Source organism: Malus sylvestris, chromosome 6, assembly GCF_916048215.2.
Source record: "Malus sylvestris chromosome 6, drMalSylv7.2, whole genome shotgun sequence".
In the NCBI taxonomy this organism is placed as follows: Eukaryota; Viridiplantae; Streptophyta; class Magnoliopsida; order Rosales; family Rosaceae; genus Malus; species Malus sylvestris.
In genome coordinates this window covers 34111689-34120570 of record NC_062265.1, presented here as the reverse complement: position 1 = coordinate 34120570, position 8882 = coordinate 34111689, and positions in this window count along the sequence as shown.

The window sequence follows — 8882 nt, the reverse complement described above, 5'->3', positions numbered from 1 at the left end:
AGAACGTGAACGACAAAGTCTCATATAAGTGATGGATTTAAACATTGCTAGAGCTTACAATGAGTTTAGCTATTTTCTATATTGTCAATTGGTTTTATAGTGGAACCTCAACTTTCTTTATAATATTAGAGTGAGGTTGGCCTACGTGTGAAGTGACGACCATTAGGGGTGCAACTCAGACGAGTTGGACATGTTGGATGGTCAACCCAACCTTCACAATTCGGGTTTTGGTTGGGTTTGACTCCATGCGGGTTTAGTATGGTTAGGGTTTATTCTAGTTGGGTTCGGTTTTGCCCAATTTTATTGAGTTCAATCTTATAACACTTTATTTTGCATGATTTTTCAAATTTTAAACCAAACAACGTTAATATTAGTTAAAATTTCATGTGCACATCACCATCCACACAAAAGTTATAGAAAACATCTTGGAGACTATTTCTAACGTTTTTAATCAATTAAATTACAAGACGTATATCAAAGCTTCAACCAAAAGAAATGTAAAAGTAACATTATCATTTATTATCCATATAAAACCGACAATAAACTTCAATTACAAAACTCATACATAACTTATATAATATGAAGTGGAATCGTTAATTTGTGCATGAGTGAATTCGAGCACAAAATCTGGTAGGGTTTAGGTTAACATGGGTAAGAAAGACATCGAACCAACCCAAAAAATGATCGGGTTGAAGTCGGGTCAGGTTTGGGCAGGGTTTTTTCGTTCTTACTCACTTGATCGGGTTTGAAATCGAGTTAGGCACCGGCGGATTTGGGTTGACTCGACCCAAGTTGCACATCTAATGGTCACATGTGTTTCATGTCACCCAATTTATGTTGTCTGTGTATTATCAATTGAATAAATCTAACAAAATCAACTGTTAAAATTAAATTAGAGTGTGCGAGTGGTTGTGTTTATCATTTTATGTATCTTTAATACAATGTAAGAATCATATCGAGTATATATGGAACTAGGGTTTTGCACAATTACATGAAAGAATCAAATTGGATTGCAAACAGAGGAGCTTATCTCATCGTTTTCAGTAGCAAGCTCTTTCAATTTGGCAGGTATATATTATATATACTTTGCTAGAAATAAGGAAAAGACTAGTATGTCATCAAATCCCACATGAGATATCAATAAGTGGGATTATCTTATGAGGTACAACTTTTGATCTTGTAGGTCACTAGTTAATGCAAACGTTTGATCTTCTTTAATAAAAATAACTCTTTCTAGTTTTTTTGGCAAGTTGTAGTTACACAAATAAAAAGCAAGATCAAGACTCTTTTCTATTTTGTTAGAGCATGTCAAATGGGAGCCTCATGGCTTAGGCAAACTGATAATCCTCCCTCAAAATTGAAAAACTGCTTCTAGCACAATAAAATTTGCCTAATCAAATTGAAGCCTAGGCGCCATATGAAGCCAAATCGTGCCCCATTCCAAGGCTAGTGAGGCCCATAACATTGTCAAATGGGGTTCTACATTCAAGAATCTCAACGGAAAATCTCACCTTAATTTTTAAAACTTCACAGTTAGGTGAAGGTAAAAATAAATATATTGAATGTTGATTTATGTACGAACTTGAAAAAACTGACCGAAAATTGTGAGTGTTTAATCCACATTTATTTTCTTGAAATATTTTATGTGAGCATTAAAGAAATCTTTACAAGGTATTTGGAAGCGGATTTACAATTTATTGAGCAACAAGTGTATATTTAGTATAATATTTAAGCTGAAAAGTAAAAAAATAAATGAAAAATATAGAGATGTTAACATTTATATTTAGTGTATATTTTTTAATTTTTTTTAAATTAGAGATGTTAAAATTACCTATAGGTGATTCTTAAAAAAAAAGCAAAATTTTTGTTTTATTAAATAATCTTTCACCCTCTTTTGGTTGACAAAAATGTTCTATTAGTATGTAGTTTGGATTTAGATAAAAGAAAAATTAACTAAAAAAACAGCCCAAATATCTTTAAATTTAGATTTTAAATCGATCCGAGTTATAATAGATTTTTGTACAGAAAAATATATGTTAAAGAACATGAATATGATAGTTTGTTGTAATGGTAAGAGAAATAAAAACAAATAACAAAAATGTTCAAAAATGATTCATAATCTTGAATTTCAAAACATTTTTGTTAATTTTTCTTTTATTTCTTTTACCACTACAACAAAGTTACAAACTATCATATTCATGTTCTTCAAAATATATTTTTCGTGCATGGAGCTCGACTCGTTTTCTGAGCACCCGAGAGTTCACCTCGTTCTGTGTGCGTGGAGCTCGCTTTGTCTTGTATGCCTAGGTTCACCTCTTTTTACATATGAGGTGTCCGCATTATTTTTCGTGCCAGAAGCCCATCTTTTTTTGTCCTCGTTGTTCGGGCATGCAAGGGGCTAACCTCGTTTTTCGTGCGCATGGTTGGCCTCGATTTGTGTGACGTATCTCACCTCGTTTTCATTGCGCGAGCTTACTTCATTTTGCATGCCAGAAGCCCACCCAGTCTTTTGTGAGCAGAGCTCGCCTTGTTTTGCACGAGTTGAGTTCGCCTCGTTTTGTGTGCGTTGAGCCCGCCTAACACCCATGTTTTTTGACAAAAATGCAAATATTTTATTTTCACAAAATATTTTTCCTGAGCATTAAGTTAAACTTTTTAAGGAATTTGGAAGCAGTTTTACGATGTATTGAGCAATAAATGTATATTTAGTAGAGTATTTAAGCTGAAAACTAAAACAATAAGTGAAAAATATAGTAGTGAGGCCAGAACATTGTCAAATGGGATAAACTCAAGAATCTCAACAGAAAGTCTCACCTTAATTTTCAAAACTTTAGTGAGGCGAAGGTGAAAATAAATGGATTGAACGGTAATTTATGTACGAATTTGCAAAACCTACTGAAAACCATGAGTGTTAATTCACTTTTTCTGTAAAAAATGCAAATTTTTTTATTTTTTCGAAATATTTTTCGTGAGCATTAAGGAAATCCTTATAATGTTGTCTATATGCGCATGTTTAGTAAAAGATAATCCTAGCAAACCAGAAAGTATTAGAAGTGTGAGATGAATTGAAAAGAAGGTTGTGTGAGAAGGGTTGGTTTCTCCTTAAGGTGTTATTGCTTTGGATTTTAGTTAAACAATGGAAAAACGAAGGTGTTTATATACGCATGTTCCATGTTGGTATAGAATCCTAGCAAAAATGAATAAGCTTTCCTGAAGGGTCTCTTTGTTTGGCTTCCAGCAAAACGTACGAAAGAAAAAGAAAGTTGTCTAATATGCATTTGTCGTGTGTTATTCATGTTGGGCATAGGATCCTTGCAAAATAAAAAAGTATTAAAAGTGTATCCATGTTCGTTTGGTCTACTGCACTCAAAATTTCTAAAAGATTACATGTATTATATATATACATATGATGATATCTTCTGTATACATGTGAGTAGCCAAAATTGCAGGTAAGACGAAAACTAGCATAGAGAAAGTCTTGCAGGCTTTGCAGCTATTCAGGGATGGTGCACACATACACATTGATGTGGGTGCATCATGCAGCAGCAGTACTGTTACCACTGCAGCAGCTCTCATGCGACGAGGAGGTGGAGGAGAAAGGTGATTTGGTTGGTTCTATTGAGATTTGCAAAAGCGAATTTGTTTGTTTCCAAAAATAATGAATACGAATTTTACAGACTGCAAAGGATTTTTCATTCCAATTAGAAGAGGATTAAACATTAAAAAAAGGCAATCATTATTCTAATCTTACTATTTTGAAAAGGAAACAGAGATAAGTTTCTCCACAAGTAATTCATCATCTAACCTCTAGTTGGACAATTTTTTTCTTTTTCATATCTCCGCTCAACATACCTTTAAATTGAGAAATTATTCTAATCCAATCCTATATACCAAACGAGCCCCTAAATGATGCAGTTTTTTAATACAAACTATATTGATTAGGAAACAAAAGACCTTGAGTGCAGGACTAAACGCCATTACCAGCTCTCAAAATATATTGAAATGCATAGATGCGCCATGAAATAGCTTGACCTCAATGAGAAAAACTTATGTAAGGACATACTGAATTACTGACCATGTCACTCGTAAGGGAGCTCTCAAAACAATTTGAGACTCAAATATTTTGGTCTCAAAAGAATTCCTAAATTACTGGCCATGTCACTTATGCAGGGACTTAAGGAATTACTGAACATGCCATGAAATATCATCCAACTAATTTGATAGGTTACGGCCTAGTAGCTGCCAAATGGCTTAATAAAATGATGACACGTGTGCGTGGGTGTTAGTAGTTAGTTGGGAATGAGAGGATAAATAGCTGATGTAACGAAGAAGGAAGGGGTTAATGAAAAGTTGTTGTATTTCTGTTTGTTATTCTCTATACAATTAGGAAGAAGTGGAGAAAGGGTTTAACATAATTAAGCTACTTTTACAAAGAGTAGGCCGTATGTACGTGTGTATTAAAAATTGTACCTATCCGAAGTCGAATGGTACTTAAATACACTACCACTGCTTTGTTTCGAAGGCATATTTGTCTTTTCCCTTATCTTTCTCATTGTGCGTTCCATTTGAATGTGAATGGGGAAAATGTCAATGTGAATTTGCATATTCATGAGAAACTCTTGCATAATTGAATTCCATTTTTATAATTTATTAAGTCAATGTAACTTTGTTTGTGTAAGTTTATCTTACGCATCTGATTTCATACCCGTTAAAGAAGGAAGAGAGCACGTCAAGTAATCGACAACCGACATTCTATTTTTCACGTCGAATCCTTATGAAGTCAATATAAATGAAGGGGTTTATACTTTATAGGAAAAAAAGGGTCCTGGCCCTGAATGTGACTGGTTTAGCCTTGGTCATCCAATCCGAAACGATTAAACAATTAGAACATAGAAATATCAGCAACTTGCCTTTTCAACTAAAACTAAGTTAAATATATATAAATAAATAACACCTTTAAAGTTACAATCAATCGAAATTTGCCAAAAGATTAGTCTTTCTGGATTACTCATGTAATAGTATATTATTTTTATACCACCAACTTTGGTTGGTCAGGAATAGAACAAACACCAACCGTGACTCTTCACACAAAGAACTAAAAGAGTAAATTGTAGTAATGGTCACTCAATTTTAATTAAATTGGAGCAATAGTCCCTCAATTAAAAATCTTTTACTATTGGTCCCTCAACTTATCAAAATATTTAGCTATAGTCATTTTCATCAATTTCATCAAAATTTGGTCAAAATAAGTTATGTTGAAATAACCATTTATATAATTAGGGTTTCTCAACTCATCACAGTGTGTAATTATGGTCATTTTTGTCAACTATGTCAAAAATTTTGTCAAAACAAGTTATATTGGTAGGACCGTTGCTACAATTGGGTTAAAGTTAAAGGATCGTTTCTCCAGTTTAATTAAAGTTGAGAGACCAATTATAATAGATTTTTCGTTGAGGGACCATAGATATACGTTTTGATGAGTTGATGGACCAATGGTAATGAATTTTTAGTTAAGAGACTATTGCTCCAATTAAGTTAAAGTTAAAGGATTATAGCTACAATTTACTTAAACCTAAATTCATACCAAAAACCAAGAGAACTATGTATTACCAAAGTGCAAAGCCAAACATAACAGTAGCACAAACCAATTGTGTATTATTATTCATCTCAACTTTTGATTTCGACTGCGTAATTGGTTTATAAAATAGTGATACCGCCCCAACAACACTATGTTACGATAAAGTTCTTCTCGTCAGGGTTTTCACTTTTCATGACATAACATGATTGGTAGGCCTTTTGGTTCAAATCTTTGATAAACCGATTTCTACAGTCAAGAGAAGAACAAATATATTACGGAGGACTGATTGATATTATACGAAATCAATCAAAACCAGACGGCCAAATTCCAAAAGGAGCCGAAAATTAAGAATATCAGCTTCTTTCCTGCATATTCTTACTCAATTGTAGTTTTTAAAATACATTAATGAGCCGTTTATAACCATTTTATTTTTATTTTTTGTAAAAGGACGTTTAATAATTATTTTGTTTTTACTTTTTATTTACTTTTTACTTTTTATTTTATTTAAAAATAAATAAAAACTGAAAATTACTTTCTTATGATCGATATAGTTATCACGTTAAAAGAAAATTAACAAACATAACTAAATAAGATGCAAAGAGAAAAAAATAAATAAAAAAAAGAGCAGAAATCATTTCGCAAGCATAGCTGCATAACTACAATATAATAAACTACAAAGATGTATTTACACAGGGAACACGTCTAAAAGTACCAGATCCAAAAAGAAAACAAGAACAGGGGAGCAAGAGCAGAAAGATGCAAAAAAGATCCCCAAAACCCCCATCATCTCCTCCCATCAGTTCCCAGAAATCAAAGCCCGCCTACTCCTAAATCTTAAGAGTCGCCGACGGAGATCGGCCTGCAAGAAATTCCGAGAGGAGACCGAGAGACCTGCCTGGTGATCTCTTTAAAGACGGGTCTTCTCATCTCCGGATTTCCCGGCAACCAGTCGATGGTTTTGTCGGATTCTTGCTTGATCTTCCTCACTTGGCTGTGAACTGGAAACCCCACTTCCTCAAATCCCTCCTCCATCTTTCTGCTGTTGTTGCTGTTTCTGTTCTCCATCTTCTTCTTCCTCTTCCTCCCAGAAGTATATACTTGTCCTATTTTGTTTGGTGTATATCTATATGTTTTGTATGTATCTAAAAGTCTAAGGGGCAGATGAGGAGTATGCGGGTATTGCGTGTGCGGGTATATATAGTAAATTGGGAGGCATGAGACGTAGGATGGGACGGAAGATGGAAAAGGAAGTTTGGTGGAAAATATCCTACTTTTGGATTAGTTTTGAGTCGACTCTATTGGACCTTGTTGACGCATAGGGTTTAGGTCCTGTGTATTTCATCACACCATGCACATGCCACGTGATAGAAGTATTTCAAGTTAATCTTTCATCGTCATGTAAAAAAAGAAAAAAAAAACTCATGACAATATTTGATTTGTTTAAAATGCCACCATACAACAGTTTTATAAATTAATCCTACATTGTCATATAATAAAGTTAAAATGCATAACAATACTTAAATTACTCAAATACTTCCTTCCACACAATATACTGTTAGTTGTATGTAATTTTCTCTCCCTTGACTACCATCCATAGTACAAGATCAGGTTTAACTATTTGCTCTCTAAATGTAAATATATTTCAAGCTAATCTTAATATTTTTAATTTAGTTGCTAATCTTGGTATTAAATCCTCATAATTCGACGGGGATAATTAGTATTCACTAAATTTGATGTTTCCCGAAATGGGAAGCAAAATCAATTTATGATCTGCCATGATATCTGCATTCACTCAATCAGGATAACGTTTCGTGGTGCAACTGCAAAGCGTATCAGATATTTTCCTTTTGGGATTTTTTCCGAATAGGTTTTTGGGTGTAAAAATTTGAACGTCAATGAATTTTCAAAGGTCAAAATATTTATATTAAATTCTATGTTGCCAAACAAGTTTACCAAACATTCTAGGGGGCAAGAGATTCTATTTTTTGACTGGTCCTTAGCTTGTCAAAATTACCATCCCTTCCCCATGATTTTAAAGAATACCACAATCACCATTTAAAAATGTTTACATTTTTATGTTCATCTCTATCACCACTTAAAGAAAACGTTTATTCCACAAAGTTGATTAGTAAAAATTTGATTCCCTTGTCAACTATTCAGCTCAAAAACGTGAAATTGACTTAAATTACGAACGTATGTTAGGTATGAATACGTTCAAATATCATAAGATGATGTATAACGCCAATCAATTCCCTAATGGTCTATCAAAATAGTGCAATAGTACTCAATGAGTCACAAGTTTCATTCCATAAATAACTATGATGATATTTTTATGTGTTCTTTAGTGTGTTTGTATTATATCCGGACTGGAAAACGTGGTTTTAGACTTTTAGTCGAAGCCAATTCGAATTCCAACTATCCATGCAGTCAAGTCAACGTTCTTTTTTTTAATCTAAAAGTCAACGTTCAAAAGCACGGTTCAACAGTTCCAACTCTTGACACCAGCCATATCCGTTTATTTGAGGGCAAAAGTCTAATTTCCATGTTGGAGAGGTGGTGATCCGTAATTCCAGTAAGTTTAACTCGTAAGGGAGTGGAGGCCTACGTGGCCTCTGACGTGGTGGGTTGGGGCGGTTAAGTTTGTTGGTCGGGGCAGCCGACATACGTCGCCGTGAACACGCAGATTATGCCACGCGTTCAATGTGCACGCTGCAGGGCCATCATTTTCTTCTGGAGATATGGATAGGCCCATTATCTTTCAACTTTTCGTATCGAATTGTAAAACCCTAATGACATAAGATGTTGACACGTGCACGTCCTGCAAAATGCATGATTATTAATTACATCGGATTGAGTAACATGCCCAACATTGCGTTAGCAACCATTTAGTATTATGATCTAGATGTAGATTTTTTTATTGGAATATTTTGGAAGCGGTCCCTAATCCTTAACATTCTTTGATTAAAACTTTAATAATATTCAAAGTTTGATCAAAGTCCCTTGACTTTGCATACCTCATTATATTACTATTAATATTTATATTTTTATAGTTTTGACATTAATTGTTTGATATTTTATGAGATTTATAATCATATAAATTTAAAATCCCTCATTATAATACTATTAGAAACGGTTACAATAAAAAAATTCAAACATTTTGATTTAATAAATGGATAAAAACTATGTAAACATAAGAAATAACAAATGGCAAAAGAATGTATCCATAGTGTTAAATTTTACAAAAAAATAGGTACATTTCACATATAACAAAGTGGTACATTAATAAAGAAGAATGGGTACATTA